The sequence below is a fragment of the Ornithorhynchus anatinus genome, chromosome 4 (genome assembly GCF_004115215.2).
Source record: "Ornithorhynchus anatinus isolate Pmale09 chromosome 4, mOrnAna1.pri.v4, whole genome shotgun sequence".
NCBI lineage: Eukaryota > Metazoa > Chordata > Mammalia > Monotremata > Ornithorhynchidae > Ornithorhynchus > Ornithorhynchus anatinus.
In genome coordinates, this window is record NC_041731.1 from 24,848,563 (window position 1) to 24,873,866 (window position 25,304).

General features: G+C 49.8%; 1 long non-coding RNA gene across 2 annotated transcripts in view; it reads right to left on the reverse strand.

The window, feature by feature from the left end:
• Window positions 1–15,671: 15,671 nt before the first annotated feature.
• Window positions 15,672–25,304, reverse strand: part of LOC114811075 — a 34,488-nt gene continuing 24,855 nt past the window's right edge. The window contains exons 4-7 of one of the 2 annotated variants that reach the window (XR_003758772.2): window positions 24,811–24,892; window positions 24,023–24,113; window positions 17,121–17,208; window positions 15,672–15,942 (exon numbers count right to left, since the gene is read on the reverse strand). This is a non-coding gene — a long non-coding RNA (uncharacterized LOC114811075). The remainder of the gene's footprint in view (window positions 15,943–17,120; window positions 17,209–24,022; window positions 24,114–24,810; window positions 24,893–25,304) is intronic. The other variant, XR_003758773.2, reaches the window with a different exon arrangement.

The following is a 25,304-nucleotide window of genomic DNA, read 5'->3' on the forward strand; positions in this document are numbered from 1 at the left end:
GGCATGTCACTCCCCTTCTTAAATAACTCCAGTGGTTGCCTATCAACCTCCGCTCCAAACAAAAACTCTTCACTCTAGGCTTCAAGGCTCTACATCACCTTGCCCCTTCCTACCTCTCCTCCCTTCTCTCTTTCTACCGCCCACTCCGCACGCTCCGCTCCTCCGCCGCCCACCTCCTCACCGTCCCACGGTCTCGCCTATCCCACCGTCGACCCCTGGGCCACGTCCTCCCGGGGTCCTGGAATGCCCTCCCTCCTCACCTCCGCCAAACTAATTCTCTTCCCCTCTTCAAAACCCTACTTAAAACTCACCTCCTCCAAGAAACCTTCCCAGACTGAGCTCCCCTTCTCCCTCTACTCCCTCTACCACCCCCCCTTCACCTCTCTGCAGCTTAACCCTCTTTTCCCCCCATTTCCCTCTGCTCCTCCCCCTCTCCCTTCTCATCCCCTCAGCACTGTACTCGTCCGCTCAACTGTATACATTTTCATTACCCTATTTATTTTGTTAATGAAATGTACATCGCCTCGATTCTATTTAGTTGCCATTGTTTTTACAAGATGTTCTTCCCCTTGACTCTATTTATTGCCATTGTTCTTGTCTGTCCATCTCTCCCGATTAGACTGTAAGCCTGTCAAACGGCAGGGACTGTCTCTATCTGTTGCCGACTTGTTCATTCCAAGCACTTAGTACAGTGCTCTGCACATAGTAAGCGCTCAATAAATACTATTGAATGAATATTGAATGAATAATCGGGAGAGACGGACAGACAAGAACAATAGCAATAAATAGAATCAAGGGGATGAACATCTCATTAAAACAATAGCAAATAAATAGAATCAAGGTGATGTACATCTCATTAACAAAATAAATAGGGTAATAAAAATATATACAGTTGAGCGGATGAGTACAGTGCTGAGGGGATGGGAAGGGAGAGGGGGAGGAGCAGAGGGAAATGGGGGGAAAAGAGGATTTAGCTGCTAAGATGTGGGGGGTGGGAGTAGAGGGAGTAGAGGGAATAGATATAGATAGAGGGAATAGTAGAGGGAATATACTATCCAGTGACTGCATACTCAGTGCGTCAGACATTCTTAAACAAAGCACAGGAAGTGAAATTGCTTTGAAGTTGGAAGGAATTTTCTTTCAAAGTTTTTAGGTGGGTCTATAGTGTTATCATCAGTTTGCGTTCATAAAGCCATTCATCTAACCATGTCTATGTTCAATGGAATGAGTGTTGTATAGGTTTATATGCCAATTTTATATGTTTGTGATTTTAATATTAACTTTTATTTTAAACTATTTTATTGGATTTTATTGTGCGGTCTGTAGTTGCATTCTACTTTATTTTAGGTTTTTATTTTATTTAGCTATTTTATTAGTAAGCGCTTAACAAATGCCATCATTATTAGTACTAATTGTAGTAGTATGGTATGGCACTAGGCTTGTTTTGGGAGGCTGCTTGTCTCTACTGTCCCATGGTGGTACTAAGCGTTGCTCTGTAAAGCTGCACCTATCTCTCTTACCGCCCCCGGGTGGCAATAATGGTTTTTTTCATGGTGTTTCTGGAGCATGTACTATGTGCTAGGCACTGAACTAAGCGCTGGGGTAAGAGAGAAGCTCATCGGGTCGGACACATTCTACGTTCCACATGGGTGCCACAAATCTTAGCCCCCATTTTAAAGATGAGGTAACTGAGGCTCAGAGAAGTGAGTGATTTATCCCAAATCACCCAACGGAGAAGCCGAGCGGCCTGGATCAGGAGCCAGGTTCTTCTGTTGCGCAGGCCCGGCCTGTAGCCACCAGGCGGCGCTGCTTCTCTCCCACAAGGTGATTGATTCTGGGCGGCCCCCCCTCTATCGCCACCCGGTGGCACTTTGCTCCTACTGCGCCGGCTTCTTCCCTCGGCCTCGAGCTCCTCTGTGTCGCCTCCGACTCCTTTCCCACGGCCTCCCCCGACCTGTAACTCCCTCCCTCTCCACATAGGCCAGACCACCACTCCCTGCCTCCCCTCCTTCAAACACTAACAAGGTCGCAACTCCACTAAGAGGCCTTCGCCAATTAGGCCCTCTTCCCCCCTGCTCCTTCTCCCGTCTAGTAATAATAATGTTGGTATTTTTTAAGCGCTTACTACTATCACTACTACTAATAATAATAATAATGTTGATATTTGTTAAGCTCTTACTATGTGCAGAGCACTGTTCTAAGATACAGGGTAATCAGGTTGTCCCAAGTGAGGCTCACAGTCTTAATCCCCCCATTTTATTGATGAGGGAACTGAGGCACAGAGAAGTTAAGTGACTTGCCAACAGTCACATAGCTGACATGTGGCAGAGCCGGAATTCGAACCCATGACCTCTGACTCCCAAGCCCGTGCTCGTTGCACTGAACCACGCTGCTTCTCTTATGTGCCAACCACTGTTCTAAGCACTGGGGTAATAATAATGTTGGTATTTGTTAAGCACTTATTATGTGCAGAGCGCTGTTCTAAGCGCTGGGGTAGATACAGTGTAATCAGGTTGTCCCACATGAGGCTCACAGTTAATCCCCATTTTACAGATGAGGTAACTGAGGCACCGAGAAGTTAAGTGACTTGCCCACAGTCATACAGCTGACAAGTGGCAGAGTGGGGATTCAAACCCATGACCTCTGACTCTAAAGTCCAGGCTCTTTCCACTAAACCACGCTGCTTCTCAGATACAACGTAATCAGGTTGTCCCATGTGGGGCTCACAGTCTTCATCCCCATTTTACAGATGAGGTAACTGAGGCACAGAGAAGTTAAGTGACTTGCCCAAGGTCACACAGCTGACAATCGTCGGATCTGGGATTAGAACCCATGACCCGTGACTCCCAAGCCTGGGCTCTTTCCACCGAGCCACCTTCTGCATCGCCTACACTCTTTGGTCATTTGCTATTTTCCCTACAGCATTGATATGCCTATCTGTAAACTATGCACTATGTGCACAGAAATGTGGGTGGGTGTGAGCACAGATGGGGTAGTTAATAATAATAGTAATAAAGATAATAATAATAATAATTGTGGTATTTGGTAAGCACTTAATATGTGCCAGGCACTGTACTGAGCACTGGGATAGATAGAAACAAATAGGGTTGAATAGGGCTGACAGTCAATATTTCCAGCCATTCAAGAAACCAACAATTTAAGCAAAAAGCCTTCAAGCAGTGGAATGGATGGTTAGCAGAGACCAGGTTTCCAACTGTGGCCTAGAGTTGAGAGCCTCACTTTGTGGAGCAGGGGATCGACTGACCGTGGGAGAGACCGCCAGGTTGAGGGGGGAGGCTGAGGCAGGGGACCAGCATATGCCTTTTTGAAGGTACATCTCCTCCAAGAAGCCTTCCCTGATTAAACCCCCCTTTCCTCTTCTCCCATTCCCCTCTGCCTCACCCTGATTTGCTTCCTTTATTCATCCCTCCACCCCCCAGCCCCACAGTACTTAGATCTGTAATTTTATTTATATTAATGTCTGTCTTCTAGGTTGTAAGCCCGTTGTGGACAGGGAATGGGTTTAGTTATATTGTAATCTCCCAAGCGCTTAGTACAGTACTCTGCACACAGTGAGCACTCAATAAATACAACTGAATGAACTGAATGAAGCATGGCACCATGTGAACCACCAAACAACTGCTCCTCTTCCTCAATACCCCCCATCCCCAGCACTCATGTCTCTGCTAAGATAACAGAAGAACAAACCTAGTGAGCTGGTGGTGTTGGCAGACACAGGGAGAAGTGGTAGACATCCCCTGCCCATAATGAGCAAGAGTCTGGTGGCCTGAGAACAGGAAGGGCTGGAATCTCTGCCAGGGAAAGACCCCAGGTGAAACCAACTGTAGAAATCCACAAGGCCTGTCGGGGAGGGCAATGACTGCTGCCAAGTCAGAACCAGAAGGCTCTTTAAATAGCCTGCTTTGGAATTTTAGAGTAGCCCTGTGGGTCTCAGGGAAGAAGAGGGAGATAGAACCAACTGAAGGTTGGCGGGAGAACTCCAGGGATCAGAAGTCATTGACTAGGGAAGCTTCATGGCCTAATGGAAAGACCCGGGCCTGGGAGTCAGAGGACCTGGGTTCTAAACCCACCTCTGGCACTCGCTTCCTACATGACCTTAGGCAAGTCACTTGGTTTCCTCGTGTATAAAATGGGAATTCAATCCCTTTTCTCCCTACATTATGTGCCAGGTACTGTACCTGAGATAGATTCAAGCTAATCAGGTTTACACAATCCATGTCCCCTATGGGATTCACAATCAATCCCCATTTTACAGATGAAGCAACCCAGGCACAGAGAAGTAGAGTGACTTACCCAAGGTCACACAGCAGACACGTAGCACAGCCGGAACTAGAACTCAGGTCCTTCTGACTTAGAGGCCCATGAAACTATCCACTAGACCATGCCGCTTCCCCCTCCCAGTCTGTGAGCCCCACACAGGACAGGGACAACCTGATTATCCTGTATCTACCTCAGTGCTTATTACAGTGCTTGGCACACAGTAAGCTCTTAGTAAATACCATTCTTCTTCCTATTACCTAGATTCCCAACCCCAGTATTATAGTCCGATAGGAGACCCTGAAGCGGAGGGTCTTCCCTGCCTTCTCAGGGTCAGAAACCCCTCCAGTTGGGCCTAGGATGGGTCGGTTAGGGCTAGTAGACTGTAAACTCACTGTGGGCAGTTTGTGTCTGTTCTATTGTAGTCTCCCAATTGCGTAAGACAGTGCTCTGCACACAGTAAGTGCTGAATACATATGATGGATTGGCAGTAAGCGGGACTGGGGTCTCTGGAACCCTGGTGTGGTATCTGTGAGATGGGATGCAGGGAGGGGCTGCTCACTGCCACCCCCTATCACCAGACGGGACTCGGGAAGGGAGCTCTGAATGCAAGACAGCTGTAGAAATGGTTAATTGTTGGGTTTTGCAGGCTCTGTTCTTTCCTTAGACAATCAAGGAATTTGGGGTTTCTCAGCAGCGACTCTTTTATCATAAGAAGATACATATCAGCCGTCTCCCTGAAACATCTCTGGCCCCAAGGTTCTCGTGGAAGTTGGGGGTTGGGAGGGCATGCAGGGGAAGGGGGGAGGTGGAGAAGAGCGGAGACCCCTCAGGCCCCTTCCCCAGGCCTGCTTGGGAGCAAGAGTTGGGCAGGGCCTCTGTGCATGGAGCCTGGACATAGAGCATAAGGGTCTGGGGAAAGTGCTGAAGGATGTCCAGATGGGGTGTGGGTCCAGAAGGGATAAGAATATCTCTAGGTTCTGGAGGCAGCTCCGACTCCCAAAAGCTCTAGGTTCCCGCGGTGGCCCTGGCATCCTGGGGCTCCGGTGCCCCGAGGCTCTAGGTTTCCCGAGGCGCTCTGGACTCTGGTGGCTCTAGATTCCTGAGGTTCTAGATCACCGAGGTCCTAGACTCACGAGGTTCTAGATCACCGAGATGCTAGATTCATGAGGTTCTAGATTCCTGAGGTTCTAGATCACCGAGGTCCTTAGACTCGCGAGGTTCTAGATCACCGAGATGCTAGATTCATGAGGTTCTAGATTAACTAGGTTCTGGACCGCTGGGGTCCCCGCTCCAGATCCTGGAGGCTCTGGGACTCCGACTCTCCGAGGCTCTAGGTTCCCGAGGCGGTTCTGGCCTCTGGGGGCTCTAGATTCCTCAGGTTCTAGATCACCGAGGTTCTAGGTCACCGAGGTTCTAGACCCGTGAGGCTCTAGGTCAACGAGGTACTAGACGCGTGAGGTTCTAGATCATCGAGGTTCTAGACTGCTGGGGTCCTGGATCCTGATGCGGCTCCAACTCCCAAAAGCCCTAAGCTCCCGAGACGGCCCTGGCATCCTGGGGCTCCAGTACCCGAAGCTCTAGGTTCCCGAGGTGGCTCTGGCCGCTGGGGACTCTAGATTCCTGAGGTTCTAGATCACTGAAGTTCTAGACTTGCGAGGTTCTAGATCCCCGAGGTTCTAGGCTTGTGAGGTTCTGGATCACCGAGGTTCTAGGTGTCTGAGATCCCCGCTCCAGGTCCCGGGGGCTCTAGGTTCCCAAAGCAGTTCTGGCATTCTGGGACTCCGGCACTCCGAAACTCTAGGTTCCTGAGGCGGCTGCAGTGCCCCGAGGCTCTAGGTTGCTGAGACAGCTCCGACTCCCAAAAGCTCTAGGTTCCCGAGGTGGCCCTAGCATCCTGGGGCTCCGGTCACCCGAGGCTCTAGGTTCCCGGTACAGCTCTGGCTTCTGGGGGCTCTAGGTTCCTGAGGTTCTAGATTCCCGCGGTTCTAGACTCGGGAGGTTCTGGATCACTGGTTTCTAGGTGTCTGCGGTGTCTGCTCCAGGGCCCGGAGGCTTTAGGTTCCCAAGGCAGCTCCGGAATCCTGGGGCTCCAGCTCCCCGAGACTCTACGTTCCCTAGACGGCTCTGACTCCCAAAAGCTCTAGGTTCCCGAGGTGGCCCTGGCCTCCTGGGGCTCCGGTGCCCCGAGGCTCTAGGTTCCCGAGGCGGCTCTGGACTCTGGGGGCTCTAGATTCCTTAGGTTCTAGATCACCAAGATACGAGATTAACGAGGTTCTAGACCACTGGGGTCCCCGCTCCAGGTCCAGGAGGCTCTGGGACTCCGGCACTCGGAGACTCTAGTTCCCGAGGCGGCTACGGCGCCCCGAGGCTCTAGGTTCCCACGACGGCTGCGACTCCCCAAAGCTCTAGGTTCCCAGGGTGGCCCTGGCATCCTGGGGCACTGGTGCTCCGAGGCTCTAGGTTCCCGAGGCATCTCTGGCCTCTTGGGGCTCTAGATTCCTGAGGTTATAGATCACTGAGGTTCCCGATCGCCGAGGTTCTAGACTCGTGAGGTTCTGGATCACTGGCTTCTAGGTTCCCAAAGCGGCTCTGGCCTCTGGGGACTCTAGATTCCTGAGGTTCTAGATCCTCGCGGTTCTAGATTCGTGAGGTTCTAGGTCAACGAGGCTCTAGACTCGTGAGGTTCTAGGTCATCGAGGTTCTAGACTGCTGGGGTTCCCTAGACGGCTCTGACTCCCAAAAGCTTTAGGTTCCCGAGGCGGTTCTGGCTTCTGGGAACTCTAGATTCCTAAGGTTCTAGATCACTGAGGTTCTAGACCCGTGAGGTTCTGGATCACTGGCTTCTAGGTTCCCAAAGTGGCTCTGGCCTCTGGGGACTCTAGATTTCCGAGGTTCTAGACCCGTGGGGTTCTAGATCAGTGAGGTTCTAGATCGCCAAGCTCTGGATTCCCTAGGCAGTTCTGTCCTCTGGGGGTTCTTGGTTCCTGAGGTTCTAGATCGCCGAGGCTCTAGACCAGTGAGGTTCTAGATCGCCGGGAGGGGTCTAGATCAGTGCGGTTCTAGATTCGTGCGGTTCTAGATCACTGAGGTTCTAGAACAGTGAGGTTCTAGAACAGTGAGGCTCTAGATTTCCGGGGGTTCTAGATCAGTGATGTTCTAGACTCGTGAGGTTCTAGACTCGTGAGGTTCTACATTGTCGTTGTTCTAGATCACCGAGATTCTAGATCGGTGAGGTTCTAGACTAGTGAGGTTCTAGGTCGCCGAGGTTCTAGATTTGTGAGGTTCTGGTTTCGGTGAAGTTCTAGATCGCCGAGATTCTAGATCGCCGAGCCCTAGATCAGTGAGGTTCTAGACTCGTGAGGTTCTAGATCCGTGAGGTTCTAGATCCGTGAGATCGCTGATGTTCTAGATAGCCGAGGTTCTAGGCTCGTGAGGTTCTAGATTGCCGAGGTTCTAAATCACTGATGTTCTAGATCAGTGAAATTATAGGTCGCCGAGGTTCTAGATCGCCGAGGTTCTAGATGGCTGAGGTTCTAGATCAGTGAGGTTCTAGATCAGTGAGGTTCTAGATTCGTGAGGTTCTAGATCGCCGAGCTCCTGAGGCGGCTCTGGCATCCTGGGGCTCCGGTACCTGAAGCTCTAAGTCCCCGAGGCGGCTCTGGCCTCTGGGGGCTCTAGGTTACCAAGACGGTTCCGGTATCCTGGGGCTCTGGCACCCAGAGGCTCTAGGTTCCCAAGGCGGCTCCATTGCCCCGAGGCTCCAGGTTCCCGAGGCAGCTCTGGCATCTAGGTGCTCTAGGTTCCTGAGGTTCTAGGTCTCCGAGGTTCTAGGTGCCTGTGGTCCCCGCTCTAGGTCCCCAAGGCTCTAGGTTCCCAAGGCTAGCTAGGTCCGGTATCCTGGGGCTCCGGCACCCCGAGGGTCTAGGTTCCCAAAGCAGTTCTGGCACCTCGAGCCTCAAGGTTCCCGAGGCGTCTCTGGCACCTGGGGGATCTAGGTTCCTGAGGTTCCCAAGGCAGTTCCGGGATCCTGGGGCTCCAGCACTCCAAGGCTCAATGTTACCGAGGTGTCTCCGGCGCCTGAGGCTCTAGGTTCCCGAGGCGGCTCCGACTCCCAAAGGCTCTAGGTTCCCGAGGTGGCCCTGGCATCCTGGGGCTCCGGTGCACCGAGGTTCTAGGTTCCCGAGGCGGTTCTGGCCTCTGGGGCTCTAGATTCCTGAGGTTCTAGATCATCGAGGTTCTAGACTCGCAGGGTTCTAGATCAACGAGGTTCTAGACCGCTGAGTTTCTACCTCATCGAGGTTCTAGGCTCGTGGGTTCTGGATCGCCGGGGTGCTAGGTATCTGAGGTCCCCGCTCCAGGTTCCGATGCTCTAGGTTCCCAAGGCAGTTCTGGCATCCTGGGACTCTGGCACTCCGAGGCTCTAGGTTCCCGAGGCGGCTATAGCGCCTCGAGGCTCTAGGTTCCCAAGACGGCTCCGACTCCCAAAAGCTCTAGGTTCCCGGGGTGGTCCTGGCGTTCTGGGGCTCTGGTGCCCCGAGGCTCTGGCCGCTGGGGGCTCTAGATCCCCGAGGTTCTGGACTCATGAGGTTCTAGATCACCTAGGTTCTGGACATTCTTGATCACCGAGGTTCTACCTTCCCAAGGCAACTCTGGCATCCTGGGGCTCCAGCACCCCGAGGCTCTAGGTTCCAGAGACAGCGCTGACTTTCAAAAGCTCTAGGTTCCCGATGTGGCTCTGGAATCCTTGGGGCTCCGGTGCCCCAATGCTCTAGGTTCCCGAGGTGGCTTTGGGGTCTGGGTGTTCTAAGTTCCTGTGATTCTAGATCACCGAGGTTCTAGGTTCCTGGGGCCCCAGCTCCAGTCCCGGATGCTCTAGGTTCCCAAGGCATGTCTGGCATCCTGCAGCTCTGGCACCCGAGGCTCTAGGTTCCCGAGGCGGCTCCAGCATCTGGTGGCTCTAGGTCCCTGGGGCTCTAGATCACCGATGGTCTGGATGAGTGAGGTTCTAGATCACCGAGGTTCTAGACTCGTGGGGTTCTAGATCACCGGGGTTCTCAGAGGGCCGGAGATGTGTCTGGTCTACTTTTCCAAGCAGTTCCAGCATCCTGGAACTCCGGCGCTCCTAGGCTCAAGGTTCCCGAGGTGGCTCAGGCACCCCGAGGATCAAGGTTTCCGAGAGGGCTCCGACTCCCAAAAGCTCTAGCTTCTCGAGGTGGCTGTGGCATCCTGCGGCTCCAGTGCCACGAGGCTTTAGGTTTCCGAGGCGGCTCTGGCATCTGGGGGCTCAAGGTTCCTGAGGTTCTAGATCACCGAGGTTCTAGACTCGTGAGGTTCTAGATCACCTAGTTTCTGGACTGCTAAGGTTCTAGATCGCCAATATTCTTGGCTCGTGAGGTTCTGGGTCCCTGGGTTCTAGGTGTCTGCTGTCCTCGCTTCGGGTCCCAGAGGCTCTGGGTTCCCAAGGCAGCTCTAGTATCCTGGGGCTCCGGCACTCTGAGGCTCTAGGTTCCCGAGGCGGTTCCGACTCCCAAATGCTCTAGGTTCCCGAGGCGGCTCCGACTCTTAAATGCTCAAATGCCCGAGGTGGTTTTGGGCATCCTGGGGTTCCGGTGAACCGAGGCTCTACGTTCCCGAGGCGGCTCTGGCATCTGGGTGCTCTAGGTTTCTGAGCTTCTAGATCACCGAGGTTCTATACTCGTGAGGCTCTAGATCACTGGGCTTCTCGGAGTGCTGGAGGGTGTCTGAGATTCCCGCTCCAGGTCCCAGAGGCTCTAGGTTACCAAGGACAGTTCTGGCATCCTGGGACTCTGGCACTCCGAGGCTCAACTGCTGAGGTTCTGGATCACCGAAGCTCTAGATTCATGGGTTCTAGATCGCCGAGGCTCTAGACTTGTGTGGTTCTAGATCACTGGGTTTTAGGTGTCTGAGGTCCCCGCTCCAGGTCCCGGAGGCTCTAGGTTCCCAAGGCATCTCTGGCATCCTGGAGCTCCATTCATTCAATAGTATTTATTGAGCGCTTACTATGTGCAGAGCACTGTACTAAGCAATTGGAATGTACAAATCGGTAACAGATACAGTCCCTGCCCTATGATGGGCTTACAGTCTAATCGGGGGAGACAGACAGTCAAGAACAATAGCAGTGAATAGACTCAAGGGAATGAACATCTCATTAAGACAATAGCAAATAAATAGAATCAAGGCGATGTACATCTCATTAACAAAATAAATAGGGTAATGAAAATATATGCAGTTGAGCGGACGAGTACAGTGCTGAGGGGAGGGGAAGGGAGAGGGGGTGAAGCAGAGGGAAAGGGGGGAAAAGAGGGCTTAGCTGAGGAAAGGGGAAGGGGGGTAGAGGGGGAGCAGAGGAAGCAGAGGGAAAAGTGGAGCTCAGTATGGGAAGGCCTCTTGGAGGAGGTGGGCTTTAAGTAGGGTTTTGTAAAGGGGAAGAGAGTTTGCGAAGGTGAGGAGGGAGGGCATTCCAGGACCGCGGGAGGACGTGGCCCAGGGGTCGATGGCGGGACAGGCGAGAACGGGGGATGGTGAGGAGGTGGGTGGCAGAGGAGCGGAGCATGCGGGGTGAGCAGTACAAAGAGAGAAGGGAGGAGAGGTAGGAGGGGGCAAGGTGATGGAGAGCCTTGAAGCCTAGAGTGAGAAGTTTTGGTTTTGTGTGGAGGTTGATAGGCAACCAGTGGAGGTTTTTAAGAAGGGGAGTGACTTGCCCAGAGCGTTTCTGCAGGAAGATGAGCCAGGCAGCGGAGTGAAGAATAGACTGGAGTGGGGGAGAGACGGGAGGAAGGGAGATCAGAGAGCAGGCTTACATAGTAATCTAGCCGGGATATTGGTTACCGAGGCGGCTCTGGTATCCTGGGGCTCTCGCATCCCGAGGCTCTAGGTTCCCGAGGCTGCTGTGTCGCCCCGAGGCTCTAGGTTCCCGAGGCAGCTCCGGCGTCTGGGTGCGCTAGGTTCCTGAGGTTCTAGATCACCAAGGTTCTAGGTGCCTCAGGTCCCCTCTCCAGGTCCCAGAGGATCTAGGTTCCCAAGGCAGCTCCAGCATCCTGGGGATCTGGCAACCGGAAGCTTTAGGTTCCCCAAGGCTGCTCTGGCTCCCCAAGGCTATAGGTTCAATGTTCCCCTTCAACATTGCCAAGATCTGTCCCTTCCCCTCCACTCAAACTGCTACCACGTTAATACAATCACTCATCCTATCCTGATTCGTTTACTGCATCAGCTTCCTGTCTGACTTCCCAACCTTCTGCCTCTCCCCACTTCAGTCCATACTTCACTCTGCTGCCTGGATGATCTTTCTACAGAAACGTTCAGAACATGTCATCCCCCCCCCCTCAAAAATCTCCAGTGGTTGCCTATCAACTTCCGTATCAACCAAACACTCCTCATTATCTGCTTTAAAGCACTCCATCCCCTTGCCCCTTCCTGCCTCACCTCCCTTCTCTCCTTCTATATCGCAGCCGGCACATTCTGCTCCTCTGGTGCTAACCTTTTCACTGGGCCTCAATCTTGCCTGTCTCACCACCTACCCATGTCTTTTCTCTGGCTTGGGACGCCCTTCCTTCTCAGATCCCCCAAACAATCATCACTCTTCCCGGCTTCAAATCTCTATTGAAGGCTAACCTCCTCCAAGATGCTTTCTGGGGCTAAGTTCCCCTTTTCCTCAGCTCCTCCTCCCTTCCACTTCACCTCGACCTTTGCTCATCCTCCCTCCCTACCCCACGACATTTATGTATATATCTATATATCTATAATTCTATTTATTTATATTAACGCCTGTTTACTTTTTTAATGTCTGTCTCTCCCCACCCCCCAGCACCCCCCGACTGTAAACCCGTTGTGGGCAGGGATTGCCTCTCTTTATTGCTTTATTGTACTTTCCAAGCGCTTTGTACAGTGCCCTGTACCCAATAAGCGCTCAATAAATGCAATTGAATGAATAAATGAATGAAAGAATAGTGGAGTTGCATCTCCCTCTCTCGCCCCCTGGTGGCGTCCATCGTTATACTGGGTGGCTGCGCTTCTCTATTGCCGCCTGGTGGCAGAAACATATAGTACTGCAGTTAGCTTATTCTGTAAACAACAGAAGCTGCGCCTCTCTAAGGGCTGGGATAAAAAGAAGTTCAACAGGTGGGACACAGTCCACGTCCCACATGGGACTCACAAGCATTAATCCCCATTTTAGAGATGAGGTAACTAAGGCTCAGAGAAATAAACTGACTTGCCCAAGGTCTCCCAAAGGACAAGTGGCAGGGGCTGGATTAGGAGCCAGGTTCTTCTGACGCGCAGGACAGGGCTGTAGCCACGAGGCGGAGCTGCTTCTCTTCCAGATGGTGATTCTGGGCGGCCGCGCTTCTCTATCGCCACCTGGTGGCATTTTGCTCCTACTGCGCCGGCTTCCTCCCTGGACCTCCATTTCGCCTACGTTGCCTCCGACTCTTCTCCCCAGGCTTCCTTCTGCTGGTCTGGACCCCCCTCCCGCTCCCATAGGCCAGACGGCCACGCTCCCCCCTCGTCAAAGCATTATTATGGTGGCTACTTCGCCAAGAGTCCTTCTCTGATTAAGCCCTCTTTCCCCATTCTCGCTCCTTCGCCTTTGTGCATCATCTACACCTTTGCATCTTGTGATCTTTGGACATTTGCTATTTTCCCTGTAGCATTTATTTGCCTATTTGTAAACTATAAATCTTTTGTACAGAAATGCAGTGGTTGTGAGCACAGAGGGCGGTAGTTAATAATAATTTTAATAATAAAGGATAATTGTGGTATTTCTATAACACTTGAAATATGCCAAGCACTGTACTAAGCACTGTGGTAGATATAAGAAAATTGGGTTGGACACAGTCTTTGTTCCATGTGGAGCTCACAGTCTCAAACCCCATTATACAGATTAGGTAACTAGGCACAGAGGAGTGAAGTGACTCACTCGAGGCCTCACAGCAGACCAGTGGCAGACACGATTAGAACCCATTACCTTCTGACTCCCAGGCCCAAGTTCCATGCACTAAGGAGAGAATGAGTTGAAAACATACTGATAATTATTGATCATGTACTATGTGCAAAGCACTATAGGATGTGCTGGGGAATTACAATATTGAGGTATTATTAAGGTATTTGTCAGCCACCTACTATGTGCCAAGCACTGTTCTAAGCACTGGGGTAGATCCAAGGTAATCAGGTTGACCCATGTGGGGCTCACATTCTTAATGCCTATTTTACAGATGAAGTAACTGAGGCACAAAGAAGTTAAGTGACTTGCCCAATGTCACACAGTAGACATGTGGTGGAGCCGGAATTAGAACCCATGTCCTCTGACTCCCAAGCCCGTGCTCTTTCCACTAGGCCATGTTGTCATGGGCAGGGAATGTGTCTGTCTTACTGAACTCCTCCAAGCACTTAGTACAGTGGTCTGCACAATGTAAGCACTCCATCAGTCCGATTGATTGAAAGTGCAGAACCGCATGCTGGATAGAATTAAATTTCTACTCTAATACCTGCCGTCTGTCCTCCCAGTCCACACTCCTGATGACTTGAGCTCAGGTAGGAGTCTGCACAACTCTGATTCTCAGAGAGAAATAAGGTAGAGACACTGATAGATACCCCATCCTCCTCCTAAGAGTGGATCCCACAAACTTCTGCATAGAGCCCAAACAGGCCCCTTCTCTGGAGACTGAGGCTGTGAATTGACCCTGCAGACAGGACTACAGTTCCAGGGAGGCTTAACCCATCTATAGAATTAAGGACCCTGGGTCTTCTGAGTCCCAAGCAAGTCAGACAGAGCTAGCTTGCTGCACAGAGCCCAGGCCCCTGTTCTCCCATGAGTGGCAGCCACCTCATCACTCTTCTGTCAGCTGTGTGACTTTGGGCAAGTCACTTAACTTCTCTGTGCCTCAGTTACCTCATCTGTAAAATGGGGATTAAGACTGTGAGTCCCACGTGGGACAACCTGATTCCCCTGTGTCTACCCCAGCGCTTAGAACAGTGCTTGGCACATAGTAAGCGCTTAACAAATACCAACATTATTATCTTCTTCCCTGCTATTATTCACCCAAATACACACACACACACACACACATATATACCCCTTTCCCTTTGACCTAGCCATACAACCCACTCCGTAATAGGGGAAATCTGGGAGGTGACTCTGCCTACAGTGTAAGAGAGATGATTCTCGAGGCTAAGGAGAAGTTCTGAACTGTAGCTGCTCTGGGAAGATGCCCCTGGCCCCTGGAACCAGAACCACCCTCGGGTCTGAGAGCGGCAGCCTGCCCCCTGGTGGCACTAATAGGAATTCTGGGCACCTGCTTCTCTCTATCGCCCCCTAGAGAAAGCAGGCTCCCTGGTGGGACTAGGTAACCTTCAAGTGGAGCTGCACCTCTCTCTCGCCCCCTCGTGGCACTCATCATTATACTGGGAGGCTGCGCCTCTCTATCGCCGCCTGGTGGCAGGATAGAATGGTACTGCAGTAGGCTTGTTCTGTGAAGCTGTGTGTGCTTCTCTATCAGCCCCTCGTGGCTGTAGGCATTGGTCTGGGTAGCTGCGCCTCTCTAGCGCCCTCTGGTGCCCCCTCCCCCGGCAGAGAATCAATCTTCTTTTCCCCCGGGGGGAGTGGGGGCGTAATAATCACTTGTCATCCTGGGGGTCCTAATAATCCATTTTGGCCCGCAGGGGTCCCAGTTGGCCACATGGGCTCCCAGGAGTCCCAGTAACTCACTTGGGTGCCCAATAAGCCATTTGGGGCCCTGGGGTCCCAAATAACCCACTCGGGCCTACAGGGACCCCAATAATTCAGTTGGGCACTTGGGGGTCCCAATATCCCACTTTGGTGCCCAGTGGCCTCAATACTCCATTTGAGGCTCCAAGAGCCCCAATAACCAGACCCATGTCACTCCCCCTGCCACAGGTGGCATAATAACACACCTGAGTGCCTCGGGGGCCCCAGTGACTCACTCCAGCCCCTGAGGACCCCAAAGAACCAATTGCCAACCTGCCCGGGGTGCATAATAAATCACTTGGGCCTCCAAGGGGTGAAATAACCTACTTTGGCTCCCAGGGGCCATAATTATCCAAGCCCCCTAGTCCCATGATCCACTTGTGGCCCCAGGAGCCCCAGCAATCAATACTCACCATTGCTATCTGGGCCAATCCATCATTTTTACTGAATGCTTACTGTATGCAGAGCACTGAACAAAGCACTAGGGAGAGTACAGCATAACAAGCTTGAAGCCCGGTGTGCGCAGGGATTGTCTGTCTTTATTGCTGAATTGTACTTTCCAAGAGCTTGGTACAGTGCTCTGTAAAAAATACTATCGAATGAATGACTGAATGAACAATCATGACACACAGTGCTCTCCCACAGTGAGCTTAATGCTAGAGGGGGGAGACAGATATTATAATAAATTAATAAAAAATAAATAGCAGATATATATAGGGTTTGGGTGGAAAGATAAAGAGTTCTATTTTAGGTATATTGAGGTGTGGGAGACTCCAGAGACGAGGGAGACATCAGAGGCGAAGGAGATCCATGCTGCACTGTGAAGGTCCCCGTGGCCGTGGTTACTCCAAGAAGTTTGCATCCAGTGGAACAGCCGGTGGATGGTCGGTCTTGACCTAGTCAATTCTTTAGACACCTGACCTCTCCTCTCAGTTCCCCTGTGAACACAAGCAATGATTTGTCTAAAAGGATGATCCAAATGACAACCACGGTTTTAGGGTGGAAGAGCTAGAGCCCTTTATCCTGGGTAGTCTGAGCCAATGAAATCAAGACAAGTCCTTCAGGAGATAACAGTCGAGCTGGGGAGACAGGTACCTGTCATATTCTAGGACTTCTTCATACTGTTCGGTAATTTTAAGTGTTTAGGTGCTTAAGGTTAGTGAATGCCCAAGTCTTTAAGCTATAAAAGCACTAAAGTGACAGTTTGGGGTAGGGGGGAATAGGGTGGAGAGATGAAAGATTTATCATGCCTTGCCTCCCAGAGAAGAAGTCATCTGTCATCTCAGAAGATCCTTAAAGATGGAAGGCAGTGTTCTGCTGTATGAGAAGGTCTGGAGTCAAAGTAAAAACAGTAAGCAGGAGGAGAGTGAGCGAGCATGAGTGTGTGAAAGAACAGGAGAGGTCCAGTGAGTAGGTCACCTTAAGAGTGAGGTGTGTGGACTGAGTTGTAGGGGGAGAAGAGTGAGGTCAGGTAGTGGGTATCTGTGGGACTACCTGAGGTCTAAGGGAGTGGACACAGCATGAGAATAAAAGAGGATCTGACCTTAGGCGTCACCTACTGGTAAGAAGAGGGAGGCAGAGGAAGTGTCAGAGGAAGAGCAAAAAAGAGAGGCCAGAGGAGGAAGGCCAGAAGGGGGCTGTGTTGGGGAAAGTGAGAGTAAGTAGTGTTCCCAGATGAACAGGGTGGCTCATGGTGAGAGAAGCAGCTGAGAGTTCAAGAAAGACAGGACAGAACAGCATCCTGACAGATTTGGGGAGGAGGAGAAGCACAAGGAGGAGGAAGAGGAAGGAAGCAGAATGGCCTAGTGGACAGAGCATGGACTTGGGAGTTAGAAAGACCTGGTTTCCAATTCCAGCTTATCCAAATGTCAACCTTGGGCTAGTCACTTCACTTCTCTGTGCCTCAGTTGTCTCATCTGTAAAATGCGGATTAAGACTATGAGCCTCATGTGGGACAGGAACTGTCTCCAACCTGATTAGCTTGTGCCTACTCCAGCACTGAGAAAAGTGCTTTACACATAGTAAGCACTTAAATACCATCTTTATTGCTATTATTATTACTATTATTATGAGGAGGAGGAGCAGGAGGAGGAAGGGGAGCAGGAGGAGGGGGTACCTGGCAATCTGTAGTCTCAAAGGAGTGAAGGTCCATTTTTGAGGGATTGAGAAGGTCCTCGAGTCCAAGGTGAAGTGTTGAGCAGCTTCTGTTTAGAAAGTAATAGCCGGTCAGTTTTTCTCCCAAATCATCCCACTGAGAGGAGGGAGGGAGAGAGGGGGAAGAGGGATGGGCGGAGAGGGGCTTGGGGGTGAGGGACCGGGTGTCAGAGAACCCATCGCACACACAACACCTTCCTTTGTGGGGGCAATGTGAACCAATGCTCCATGGTTTAGTGGTGGGCAAGTCTGAGAATTGATTTGCCTGTACCCACACTGCAAAAGGATGGTCTTCAAGTCCAGGATGAAATGTTGAGCTGCTTCAGTTTAGAAAGTAATAGCCGGTCAGATTTTCCCTCTAGTTATCCTACCCAGAGGTGAGCAAGCGAGACGGGGGAGAAGAGACAGCGGCAAAGAGAAATGGCCTCCTAATCTCTCTCTCTCTCTCTCTCTCTCTCTCTCTCTCACACACACACACACACAGAGTCAGTGTTGACACTAATGTCCCACTCCCCTGGGAGTATGCCCTAACAGAAATGAAAGGGTTCCTCTATGGGAGCTAGAGCTGTGCAAGGCATTTCCAATGAGAGGATTTTTCACTATTATGCTCTATTATGCCCAACTCTTCATACCGGAGCCCTCTTCCCACCTGAGACTCCTTCCTCTCCCTCTCCCTCCTCCTCCTCCTGCAAATATCAGGCCTGAAGTGCTGGTATTTCTGAGACCAGAGATATCAAGCACCCTTGAACATTGCCCAGAAGTCAATTTCTAATACACTGCCTGCATTTTCAGGTGCCCAGCCAGTATGCTTGAATGTCAATGCAACTTATCTATTGCGATAAGTTGCATTGTGCCTCACTGTGTCTCTTCTCACTGAAACCCATCTCCCATCCCCTAACTGGAGGGGTTCCTCAAGAGTCAGTTCTTGTCCCCTTCTGTTCTCTATTTATACTCACTTCCTTGGTGAACTCATTCGCTCCCACAGTTTCAACTATCATCTCTATGCGGATGATACCCAACTCTACATCTCCTCCTCTGTTCTCTCTCCCTCCCTCCAGGCTTCCATCTCCTCCCGCCTTCAGGACATTTCCACCTGGATGTCCTCCTGCCACCTAAAACTCAACATGTCCAAAACTGAGCTCCTTATCTTCCCTCCCAAACCCTGTCCTCTCCCTTACTTTCCTATCACTGTGGACGGCACAGCCATCCTTCCCAACTCACAAGCCCACAACCTCAATGTCATCCTTGTCTCCACTCTCTCATTTTTACCACATATCCAACTTGTCACCAGCACCTGCCGGTCTCACTTTCACAACATCGCCAAGATCTGCCCTTCCCTCTCCATCCAAACCACTACCACGTTAGTACAATAGCTCATCATATCCCAACTGGATTACTGTGTCAGGCTCCTTTCTGATCTCCCAACCTCCTGTCTCTCCCCATTTCAGTCTATACTTCACTCTGCTCCCCGGATTATCTTTCTACAGAAATGTTCTGGGCGTGTCAACCCCCTCCTCAAAAAATCTCCAGTGGTTGCCTATCAACCAAAAACTCCTCTCTATTGGCTTCAGAGCTCTCCATCACCTTGCCCTCTCTGACCTCACCACCCTTCTCTCCTTCTACATCCCAACCTGAGCATTCTGCTCCTCTGTTGCTAACCCTCTCACTGTGCCTCATTCTCGCCTGGCCCACCGTCGACCCCTGGCCCACATCCTATCTCTGGCCTGGAATGCCCTCCCTCCTCAAATCCGCCAAACTACTATACTTCCCCCCCTTCAAAGCCCTTCTGAAAGCTCACCTCCTCTAGCAGGCCTTCCCAAACTAAGCCCCCGTTTTCCTCTGCTCCCCCCCATCGTCCCAACTCACTCTTTTTCCTGAATCCCCCTCCCCGCCCCATAGCACTTATGTATATATGTACATATTTATAATTCTATTTATTTTAATTAATGTTGTATATATATATAATTCCATTTATTTATATTGATGTTATTGATGCCTGTTTACTTGTTTTCATATTCATTCATTCATTCAATAGTATTTATTGAGCACTTACTATGTGCAGAGCACTGTACTAAGCGCTTGGAATGTCCAAATCCGTAACAGATAGAGACAGTCCCTGCCCTTTGACAGGCTTACAGTCTAATCAGGGGAGATGGACAGACAAGAACAATAGCCCTCCCCTCCTTCTAGGTGCTGACCCCTTTGTGGGCAAGGACTGTCTCTATTTTTTGCTGAATTGTATTTTCCAAGTGCTTAGTATAGTGCTCTGCACACAGTAAGTGCTCAATAAATACAATTGAATGAATGAATGAATCTCCTACTAAAATCCACATAACAATTTCTCAGCAGAGGGTGAAGTAGAAAGTGGCAACCCATGCCTTATTCCTGACAAAGAACCACCTAAATGGCTTCCCCAGAAGCCATTGTCAGACACAGAGGAGCCCCTTCTTTGGGGAATGAGGATGTGGAGGGGTACTCTCAAGGCAGGACTTTGACCTGTCAAGAAAATTAAGGGCCCTGGGTCTTCAGTCCCACCATCCAATCAAAAAGAACCTGTGTCCTGCACAGACACCCAAACATCATTTCCAGGACCAAATTCTGCATCCATAGGGGCAACCTTTGTTTTATGAACCCACCCAGCTAGCAACCAACCCCTAACATCATTCATGAGCACGTGTGCGTGCGCACACGCACACACACGCCATTTAAAAAACTATCGAGTGCTTACTGTATGCAGAGCACTGTTCTAAGATCTTGGGAGGATACAATACAACTCTGTCAGTAAATATAATTCCTGCCAGTAAGTGCTTGTGCCTACTCCAGCTCTCAGTACAGTGCTGGGCACATGGAAAATGCTTAAATACCATAAAAACGCACTTAGTACAGCAGTCTGTACACAGTAAGCACTCAATAAATACTACTGATGTTTGATGAAGATGCTTACAGTCCAGAGGAGCATCTTACAGGGCTCAAACTAAATCTCCATCAACAACAAGAGGGTATCCCCTTTTCAAAACATACTAAATAAATAGCAGATGCAGCAGACATTCCTTGGATTTCCATTCATTTCTTCCTTATATTTATCCCCATTAGCCACAGCAATGGTGAACAAACACTGGCCCCTCCTGTTGCAACGCTCCACAGCTAGGAAGATGGATTCTTCCGGAAAGCCAAATGGAACAGCAGCAATGGAAATGGGCTCAAAGCTAGCCATGATGGCTCCTCTGGGGGATGGGAATTGTCTCTCACCCACCACTTCTGCCTGAGGAGATGCACTCCTCACACAAACCCCACATTCTCCCCAGCCTATCACTGAGGTTTACTTCAGTCAGTCAATTGTATTTGTTGAGTCCTTACTGTGAGCAGAGCACTTTACTAAGTGCTTGGAACAGTAAAATATAACAGTAAACAGACACATTCCCTGCCCTCAACAAGGTTACTTTTGCCACTTCCTCAATGGGCTTTAGTGCCCAAGCAGTCACTATCGTTCTAAGAGTTCCACTGTTCATCCTGCCCCACGACTATATGGGTCTTTTGCAGGTTGATGCAGGTTTCTGAAGCATCCAGCCATCCCACTGGCCTTCCTGATAGCCTATGGCCTTGGACACTACATGACCACCAGCCCGAGGCCGTGCCCCTCAAAATGAGGGCTTGGCACCAAATATAGCCTGAAGGCATCGACTTGGAGCTTATTATTGGTGGACACCATGTCGATCACTGGGGTAGGATAATCCCATCAGGTAAGTCCCTGTTCCACATGGGACTCGCATTCTAAGAGGAAGAGAGCAGACATATCTTGGCTCCATTTTACAGAAGAGATAACTGAGGCACAAGGAGGTGAAGTGACTTAACCAGGGTCATATGCCAGAGCAAGTGTCAGGCTCAGAATTCAAACCCAAAGCCTCACAACACCGAATTTTATATTTCTCACCACGCAAGCGCACAAGTCGGTCAGTTTCTTCGACTGGGTATCAGCCAAGAGCTTGGGACCATACAATCCATCTCAACTACATGGCTTCCACCCTCCAGCAGCCTACAATCGAACAACAAGATGATCATAGTAATGATAATAATTGTGGTATTCCTTAAGTACTTACTTTGTGCCAGGCACCACATTAAGTGCTGGGATAAATACAAGATAACTGTGTTGGAAATAGTTCTTGTCCCACGTGGGGCTTACAGTTTTAATCCCCATTATACAAATGAAGTAACTGAGGCACAGAGAAGTTAAGTGATTTGCCCAAGATCCTACAGCAAACAAGAGGTAGAGCTGGATTGCCACCTAGGTTCTTCTGATGTTCGGGCCCATGCTTTATTCACCAGGCTGCGCTGCTTCTCACACTCCTATCACACACTCATCTAGCTTTAACATCTAAAACTGCATTCTTCAACCCAAAGAGGGCTCGTCATTGTCCCTTTCATTTCCCGCAGCTAATTCTTGCTGTTGTAGGCAGGGAATGGGTCTACCAGCTTTGTTGCATTGCACTCTCCCAAGCCCAGCTCCATGACTTGTCTGCTGTGTGACCTTGGGCAAGTTACTTCACTGTGCCTCACTTACCTCATCTGTAAAATGGGGATTGAAACTGTGAGCCCCCTGTGGGGCAGGGGCTATATCTAATGCCAGTGCTTAAGACAGTGCCCAACACATGGTAAGCACTTAACAGATACCATAATTATTACTATTATTATTTCAGTGCTCTGCATACAGTAAGTGTTCAGTAAATCCTACTAATATGGTCTACCAAAGGAGCAGATCTGGGACATCTTCAGTGAATTCCACATTCCAGAAGTTTCAGAAGAGAGGGGCAGAACTGTGACGGGGTTCACCCAGAGAGCCCCCACCACCAACATCCCAACACACCTGCTGAGGGGCAGGTTGTAGTTCTGTTCCCTCCATCTCGATGTCTGGAGCAGAGGCAGCCTGGCCTAGAGGATAGAACCCAGGCCTGGGAGTCAGAAGGACCTAGATTCTAATCCTGGCACCATCACTTATCTGCTATGTGACTTCAGGCAAGTCACTTCACTTCTCTGGGCCTCTGTTACTTCAACTGAAAAATAGGGTTTAAGACTGTGAGCCCCATGTGGAACAAGGACTTGGTCCAACCTGAATAGTTTGTATCTACCCAAGGGCTTAGTACAATGCCTGGCACACAGTAATAGCTTAGCAAATACCAAAAAAAGAAAAAGAAAATAGTATGTAGGACTTCACTCCCCTGAAATAAGCAGCTATGATCACCTCTGAAAGACAAAAGGAGGCTCTACTCTCTAGAAATCCAGGGGTGCAGGAAATGAACTACTGTTGGGAAGTTAGTTTCCAGGAGTAGTAATAGTAGTTCATCAGATCTGACACATTCCCCTCTAGAATGAAGCTCTTTAAAGGAAGGGAACACGTCTGCTAATTCTGTTATATTGTACTGTCCCAAGGGCTAGTACACTGCTCTGCAGCATATTAAATGCTGAATAAATTCATTTGACAGAATGACAGAGTGGCTGTTCCACATCTGCTAAGGGCCCTTGGGTAGTGCCCAAAAGACACCTGTCTGGAAAAGTACTTTTGACTTCAGGTGTGATCAGCAGGGAGAACTAACTTACTGGATGAGAGTGCAAGCCTGGCTTCACAGAGGTATTCATTCGTTCATTCAATCGTATATATTGAGCAGTTATTGTGTGCAGAGCACTGTACTATGCACTTGGGAAAGTACAATATAATAATAAACTGACACATTCCCTACCCAGACAGCTTAGAGTTCTAGAGGGGAGACAAACATTAATATAAATACATAACTTACAGATATGGACATAAGTGCTGTGGGGCTGGGAGGGGTGATGCATGAAGGGAACAAAACAGCGACACAGAAGGGAGAGGGACGAGAGAAAAGGAGGGCTTAGTCGGGGAAGGCCATTTGGCAGAATGGTGGCAGGATCCTAAGCCTACTTCATGAGGGATGTGGCATTTAGACTCAATTTCTTTTTTTTTAATGGTATTTGTTAAGCACTCACTCTGTGCCAGGCACTGTACTAAACACTAAGGTAGATACAAGTTCATCAGATCTGACACAGTCCCCATCCCACCTGGGGCTCGCAGTCTTAATCGCTGTTTTAGAGAAGAGGTAACTGAAGCCCAGAGAAGTGAAGTGATTTGCTTCACTCATGTCACTCAGCAGACCAGCGGTGGAGCCAGGATGAGAACTCATGTCCTTCCGAATTCCAGGCCTGTACTCTAACCACTAAACCACGCTGCTCTAGACATGTCACAGAATGAAGCAGGGGTTTCCGGTATTTGAAGCTGATATCACATTCAGTTTGTTTCCTCCTGGAGGAATCCACCATGTTAGTACACACCCGCCACATGAGGAAACACAAAGGAGTTTCACATTTCAAAAGCTTAGCAAAGTCACTTCATTTCCTCCATCTCCTCACTTTAACCACATCTGGACATGCAGGAGAGCCCCATCAACCTTACAACCCAATGGCACTGGCATCACAGTTCCCTCTACAGCTGACTACTCTTCAACAGTTCTGTCACTGTGCAGAGTGACAATTAGAAACACAACTCAGTGTTTACCAAAGGCATGAACAATTTCTTTTTTCCTCAGGATTTTGTGACCTGAGTGAGATGCCTCTGGACCCATTTTTCCACAACTTGAAAAAAAAGTATAGCTTTAAGTCAAAAGAGAAGGATCCCATCCTTGATTCTAAGGCAAGATAGATGGTGTAGTAGTTGATGCTGCCTGAGAAAACTTTCAGAATCCTCTCTGAGGGTCACCCACCCTGAGGGTTGGGGGGTAGAATGGGGTTTGAACACAAGAAAGAATGGGGGTTTGGACACAAGAAACTGTGTGATAGGCGGTGGTGTCTGCTTACCTTCTTGGCCTCTTGGGCTCCCTCAGGGAAAGCAGTGTTACCAGAGAGCAATGCAGGTTATCTAGTGCAAGGAGCCTCAGGGTGGTGGCACCTATGAGACAGGACATCCACTTAACCCTTGCTAGAAGCAACAGGTCTGCCCTTGAAGATCCTCTTTGGACCCTGGCAGGGGTATAATACCTCAATCTTCTTCCTGAATACTCTTTGAGTTTATCTTGGAAGGTCTTCCTCAATCAATCATATTTATTGAGCGCTAATTGTGCGCAGACCACTGTATTTACTGTTTAGAAGAGTAGAGTATAACAGACTTGGTGGACACGTTTCCTGCCCAAAACTTTCATTCATGCATTCGTTCATTTCATTGTATTTATTGAGTGCTCACTGTGTACAAAGCACTGTATTAAGCACTTGGGAGAGTACAATATAACACTAAACAGACACATTCCCTGCCCACAAGGAGCATACAGTCTAATTTCTAGCCAGAAGCCCCGAGCTGGAGAGAGTCCCCCTATTTTCACCGCAGCCTGGTAGCCCTGGCTAATTCCCACAGCCGTGTGGGGCAGACTGGTGACTGGGAAGGGGCACTGGGGGGAATGGGGCACTCTCCCCACCTGAGTGGAGAGCCACTTATAAGAAATAGCAACCTAACCACAAATTGCAGATACTAAGGCAAGTGATGAGGTATAAGATAAATGGGGAATGTGGTGGGGTGTCTAATATATGAGGTTTTTAGATCAGGCCTAAATGAGAAAAATCTGTGTATCAAAGGGAAAAGAAAAACTTCTTACCTTTCAAGTCCAGGTAATTGAATTTTTTTACCTCATTTAGTGTAATTATTGGCTGGTTCAGGTCCTTCCCTCTCTTCTTTCCCTCCACGTGACCATTAAAGACATTGAAACAGGATTAAAATTCTTTGAAAATTTGGTGAAACCGCCCTCTTCTCATCATCCCCCTCTATTTGGAGAGTGGGAGTCAGTTGCAGAGAGAGAACATACCCTTGTCTCTGATAAATAGAAACAGCATGGCTGTGGACTGAACTTGGGTCTGGGAATCAGAAGGAGATGGGTTCTAATTCTGACGTGTGTGTGTGCGCATGTGTTGGGGGTGGGGAGGGAAAATGTAACCTTGTCTCTGATAAAGAGAAGCAGCATGACCTAGTGGACAGAGCCCAGATCTAGGAATCAGAAGGATTTAGGTTCTAATCTCTGCTCTGCTGATTGCATGGTGTGTGATTTTGGGCAAGTCACTTCACTTCTCTGGGCCTCCATTTCCTCAATTGGAA